Below are 7,169 nucleotides of genomic sequence, written 5' to 3' on the forward strand. Positions count from 1 at the left end.
CACCAACTGACAGCTCGACCATTCAATACAAATACGTATCCGGTTTGTGACTTAGAGTCATCCGGATCAGTGTCAAAGCTTGCATCGATGTAACCGTTTACGATGAGGTCTTTGTCACCTCCATAAACAAGAAACATATCCTTAGTCCTTTTCAGGTATTTCAGGATATTCTTGACCGCTGTCCAGTGATCCACTAATGGATTACTTTAGTACCTCCCTGCTAAAGTAATAGCAAGGCACACATCAGGTCTGGTACACAGCATTGCATACATGATAGAACCTATGGCCGAAGCATAGGGAATGACTTTAATTTTCTCTCTATCTTTTGCAATGGTCGGGCATTGAGTCTGACTCAACTTCACACCTTGTAACACAGGTAAGAACCCTTTCTTTGCTTGATCCATTTTGAACTTCTTCAAAACTTTATCAAGGTATGTGCTTTTTGAAAGTCCAATTAAGCGTCTTGATCTATATCTATAGATCTTGATGCCCAATATATAAGAAGCTTCACCGAGGTCTTTCATTGAAAAATTCTTATTCAAGTATCCTTTTATGTTATTCAGAAATTCAGTATCATTTCCAATCAACAATACGTCATCCACATATAATATTAGAAATGCTACAGAGCTCCCACTCACTTTTTTGTAAATACAGGCTTCTCCAAAAGTCTGTATAAAACCGTATGCTTTGATCACACTATCAAAGCGTAGATTCCAACTCCGAGATGCTTGCACCAGTCCATAAATGGATCGTTGGAGCTTACACACTTTGTTAGCACCTTTTGGATCGACAAAACCTTCTGGTTGCATCATATACACCTCTTCTTTAAGATATCCATTAAGGAATGCAGTTTTGACATCCATTTGCCAAATTTCATAATTATAAAATGCGGCAATTGCTAACATGATTCTGACGGACTTAAGCATCGCTACGGGTGAGAAGGTCTCATCCTAGTCAACTCCTTGAACTTTTCGAAAATCTTTTGCAACAAGTCGAGCTTTGTAGACAGAAATATTACCGTCAGCGTGAGTCTTCTTCTTAAAGATCTATTTATTCTCTATGGCTTGCCGATCATCAGGAAAGTCAACCGAAGTCCATACTTTGTTCTCATACATGGATCCCATCTCAGATTTCATGGCCTCAAGTCATTTCACGGAATCTGGGCTCATCATCGCTTCCACATAGTTTGAAGGTTTGTCATGGTCAAGTAACATGACCTCCAGAATAGGATTACCGTACCTCTCTGGTGCGGATCTTACTCTGGTTGACCTACGAGGTTCGGTAGTAACTTGATCAGAAGTTTCATGATCATCATCATTAGCTTCCTCACTAATTGGTGTAGGAATCACTGGAACTGATTTCTGTGACGAACTACTTTCCAATAAGGGAGCAGGTACAATTACCTCATCAAGTTCTACCTTCCTCCCACTCACTTATTTCGAAAAAACTCCTTCTCTAGAAAGGATCCATTCTTAGCAACGATTTTTTTGCCTTCGAATCTATGATAGAAGGTGTACCCAACAGTCTCCTTTGGGTATCCTATGAAGACACATTTCTCCGATTTGGGTTCGAGCTTATCAGGTTGAAACTTTTTCACATAAGCATTGCAGCCCCAAACTTTAAGAAACGACAACTTGGGTTTCTTGCCAAACCATAGTTCATATGGTGTCGTCTCAATGGATTTAGATGGTGCTCTATTTAACGTGAATTCAGTCGTCTCTAAAGCATAACCCCAAAACAATAGCGGTAAATCAGTAGGAGACATCATAGATCGCACCATATCTAATAAAGTGCGGTTACGATGTTTGGACACACCATTACGTTGTGGTGTTCCAGGTGGCGTGAGTTGCGAAACTATTCCGCATTGTTTCAAATGAAGACCAAACTCATAACTCAAATATTCACCTCCACGATCACATCGTAGAAACTTAATTTTCTTGTTACAATGATTTTCCACTTCACTCTGAAATTCTTTGAACTTTTCAAATGTTTCAAACTTATGTTTCATCAAGTAGACATACCCATATCTGCTCAAATCATCTGTGAAGGTCAGAAAATAACGATACCCTCCGCGAGCATCAACACTCATCGAACTGCATACATCAGTATGTATTATTTCCAACAAGTCTATTGCTCTCTCCATTGTACCGGAGAATGGAGTCCTAGTCATCTTGCCCATGAGGCATGGTTCGCAAGCATCAAGTGATTCCAAAAGCCCATCAGCATGGAGTTTCTTCATGCGCTTTACACCAATATGACCTAAACGACAGTGCCATAAATAAGTTGCACTATCATTATTAAACTTATATCTTTTGGCTTCAATACTATGAATATGTGTATCACTACTATCATGATTTAGTAAAAATAGACCACTCATTAAGGGTGCATGACCATAAAAGATATTACTCATATAAATAGAACAACCATTATTCTCTGATTTAAATGAACATCCGTCTCGCATTAAACAAGATCCAGATATAATGTTCATGCTTAATGCTGGCACCAAATAACAATTATTTAGGTCTAAAACTAATCCCAAAGGTAGATGTAGAGGTAGCGTGCCGACGACGATCACATCGACTTTGGAAGCATTTGCCACGCGCATCGTCACCTCGTCCTTAGCCAATCTTCGCTTAATCTATAGCCCCTGTTTTGAGTTGCAAATATTAGCAACAGAACCAGTATCAAATACCTAGGTGCTACTGCGAGCATTAGTAAGGTACACATTAATAACATGTATATCAAATATACCTTTCACTTTGCCATCCTTCTTATCCGCCAAATACTTGGGGCAGTTCCACTTCTAGTGACCAGTCCCTTTGCAGTAGAAGCACTCAGTCTCTGGCTTAGGTCCAGACTTGGGCTTCTTCACTTGAGCAGCAACTTGTTTGCCGTTCTTACTGAAGTTCCCCTTCTTCCCTTTTCCCTTCTTCTTGAAACTGGTGGTCTTGTTGACCATCAACACTTGATGCTCCTTCTTGATTTCTACCTCCACAGCCTTTAGCATCGCGAAGAGCTCGGGAATTGTCTTATCCATCCCTTGCATATTATAGTTCATCACAAAGCTTTTGTAGGTTGGTGGCAGTGATTGAAGAACTCTGTCAATGACACTATCAACCAGAAGATTAACTCCCAGCTGAGTCAAGTGATTGTGATACCCAGACATTCCGAGTATGTGTTCACTGACAGAACTATTCTCCTCCATTTTGCAGCTGTAGAACTTATTGGAGACTTCATATCTCTCAATCTGGGCATTTGCTTGAAATATTTACTTCAACTCCTGGAACATCTCATATGCTCCATGATGTTTAAGACGTCGTTGAAGTCCCGGTTCTAAGCTGTAAAGCATGGCACACTGAACTATCGAGTAGTCACCAGCTTTGCTCTGCCAGGTGTTCATAACATTTGGAGTTGCTCCTGCAGCGGGTTTGGCACCTAGCGGTACTTCCAGGACATAATTCTTCTGTGCAGCAATGAGGATAATCCTCACGTTACGGTCCCAATTCGTGTAGTTGCTACCATCATCTTTAAACTTAGCTTTCTCTAGGAACACATTAAAATTCAACGGAACAACAACACATGCCATTTATGTACAATAACATAGACATGCAAAATACTATCAGGTACTAAGTTCATGATAAATTAAAGTTCAATTAACCATATTACTTAAGAACTCCCACTTAGATAGACATCCCTCTAATCATCTAAGTGATCACGTGATCCATATCAACTAAACCATGTCCGATCATCACATGAGATGGAGTAGTTTTCAATGGTGGACATCACTATGTTGATCATATCTACTGTCACTGGTGCGCGTCGGTGCTAAACAAACGGGTTTTTACCCCTTTCCGCAACGGCATTTAGAACCGCCGCCAAGTGAGTGTATGTGATAGGGTGTCCTTCCCACACGACCCAGAAATCGCCGGGGATGGTGATACGTCTCCAACATATCTATAATTTTTGATTGCTCCATGCTATATTATCTACTGTTTTGGACTATATTGGGCTTTATTTTCCACTTTTATATTATTTTTGGGACTAACCTATTAACCGGAGGCCCAGCCCAGAATTGCTGTTTTTCCTATTTCAGTGTTTCGGAGAAACAGAATATCAAACGGAGTCCAAATGGAATGAAACCTTCGGAAACGTGATTTTCTCATCAGATAAGATCCACGAGACTTGGACCCTCCATCAAGAAAGCCACGAGGCGGTCACGAGGGTGGAGGGCGCGCCCCCCTGCCTCGTGGGCCCCTCGAAGCTCCACCGACGTACTCCTTCCTCCTATATATACCTACGTACCCCAAACGATCGGGGACGGAGCCAAAAACCTAATTCCACCGCCGCAACTTTCTGTATCCACGAGATCCCATCTTGGGGCCTGTTCCGGAGCTCCGCCGGAGGGGGCATCGATCGCGGAGGACTTCTACATCATCATCCAAGCCCCTCCGTTGAAGTGTGAGTAGTTTACTTCAGACCTACGGGTCCATAGTTAGTAGCTAGATGGCTTCTTCTCTCTTTCTGGATCTCAATACAATGTTCTCCCCCTCTCTTGTGGAAATCTATTCGATGTAATCTTCTTTTTGCGGTGTGTTTGTTGAGACCGATGAATTGTGGGTTTATGATCCAGTCTATCTATGAATAATATTTGAATCTTCTCTGAATTCTTTTATGTATGATTGGTTATCTTTGCAAGTCTCTTCAAATTATCAGTCTGGTTTGGGCTACTAGATTGGTTTTTCTTGCCATGGGAGAAGTGCTTAGCTTTGGGTTCGATCTTGCGGTGTCCTTTCCTAGTCACAGAAGGGGCAGCAAGGCACGTATTGTATCGTTTCCATCGAGGATAACAAGATGGTTTTTTTTATCATATTGCATGAAACTATCCCTCTACATCATGTCATCTTGCTTAAGGCGTTACTCTGTTTTTAACTTAATAGTCTAGATGCATGCTGGATAGCGGTCGATGAGTGGAGTAATAGTAGTATATGCAGACATGTGTCGCTCTACTTGTCTCGGACGTGATGCCTATATACATGATCATACCTAGATATTCTCATAACTATGCTCAATTCTGTCAATTGCTCAACAGTAATTTGTTCACCCACCGTAGAATACTTATGCTCTTGAGAGAAGCCACTAGTGAAACCTATGGCCCCTGGGTCTCTTTCTCATCATATCAATCTCCATCACTTTGTTATTGCTTTGCTTTTACTTTTTACTTTGCATCTCTATACCAAAAATACCAAAAATATTATTTATCATCTCTATCAGATCTCACTTTTGTAAGTGACCGTGAAGGGATTGACAACCCCTAAGCGCGTTGGTTGTGTTGAGCTATTGTTTTTGTGTAGGTACGAGGGACTCGCGCGTAGCCTCCTACTCGATTGATACATTGGTTCTCAAAAACTGAGGGAAATACTTACGCTACTTTGCTGCATCATCCTCTCCTCTTCGGGGAAATCCAACGTAGTGCTCAAGAGGTAGCAAGAAGAATTTCTGGCGTTGTTGCCGGGGATTCTGCGCAAAAGTCAACATACCAAGTACCCATCACAATCCCTATCTCCCGCATTACATTATTTGCCATTTGCCTCTCGTTTTCCTCTCCCCCACTTCACCCTTGCCATTTTATTCGCCCTCTCTCTCTATCCTCCCTCTCTATTTGCCTCTTTTTGCCCGTTTACTTTTTGTTTGCTTGTGTATTAGTTTGCTAGCTTGTCGTTATGTCAAGTCCTTTATCTTCTGCCTCTAGGTCTGAAATTGGGGAAATTATTGTCGATATGGATAGTAATAATATCATGAAAAATTCTGATGGTCCTGCTAAAGAACCTACCATCTTTCATACAAAAAAATCCGTGTTGGTAGTGATAATATTATTGGAAAAGGAGTTATTCAAGATTTCTTTACTTGTGCCGGTGCTTTACCTTCTATGGGTAGTTCTATCCTTCACAGAACTAGTATTCTTGCGGACGCTATTGCCATGCTTGTAGTTGAACTTGAAAGACAATTCATGCACATGCATCCTTCCATACAAAGGATTTTTCTGGAATTTTCTAATATTGAGCATTCTTCTGTTAAGCGTGCCGCTACTATGTTTTTGGCTCATGAGTTTAGATTCATAATAAAAGAAGCCAAAGAAATCTTTGCGCATTATAGGGTGGACGCTTGTCGTCCTCCCATAGAGGCTATCCTCTTTGATCAAGAAGAAATAATGCGTTTTCAATCTCTAGACTATGTTGCTTTCAATGAAAATCTTAGAAAAAGGGTTCCTACCAATGTTTTAGTTGATAGAATTTCTGAACTTAATGATGATTTGGCTATTCGAAATAATGAACTAGGATATTCTCTTGAATATAGGCTCACAAAGTTCTGGCAAAAGAATGCTTATAATGATGAATTGGTTGTGCATTATGAAGGACCAAAGGAGGAACCTATACCTCCCAAGGTTGATCTTGGGGACTTTTGTCCCGTTAAATTTAGGCCTTTTATTAATTTTGCTTGCCTCAAAGAAAACTTGCTGCCGAACGTAGATAATATGAAATGAGTTTTAATAATCTATCTTACTATTATGGCAATACCTAGATCTATTCTTGCTTGTTATGCCTAGCTAGGGGCGTTAAACGATAGCGCTTGTTGGGAGGCAACCCAATTTTATTTTTATTCCTTGCTTTTTGCTCCTGTTTAGTAATAAATAAATTATTTATCCTGTGTTTTGGTTGTGTTTTTTTGTTTAATTAGTGTTTGTGCCAAGTAGAACCGTTGGGAAGACTTGGGGAAAGTCTTGTTGAACTTGCTGTAAAAACAGAAACTTTAGCGCTCACGAGAACTGCTGTCATTTTTATTTGGAAAGTGCTACTTAGTTAATTATTGTTGAAGATGATTAATATATAAATTCGTCACGTCCAGCAATTTATTTTAGAATTTTTGGGGTTCCAGATCTTGCGCTAGCTACAGATTACTACAGACTGTTCTGTTTTTGACAGATTCTGTTTTTCGTGTGTTGTTTGCTTATTTTGATGAATCTATGGCTAGTAAAATAGTTTATAATCCATAGGGAAGTTGGAATACAGTAGGTTTAACACCAATATAAATAAAGAATGAGTTCATTACAGTACCTTGAAGTGGTCTTTTGTTTTCTTTCGCTAACGGAGCTCATGAGATTTTCTACTTTA

The sequence above is a fragment of the Triticum aestivum genome, chromosome 5A (genome assembly GCF_018294505.1).
Source record: "Triticum aestivum cultivar Chinese Spring chromosome 5A, IWGSC CS RefSeq v2.1, whole genome shotgun sequence".
In the NCBI taxonomy this organism is placed as follows: Eukaryota; Viridiplantae; Streptophyta; class Magnoliopsida; order Poales; family Poaceae; genus Triticum; species Triticum aestivum.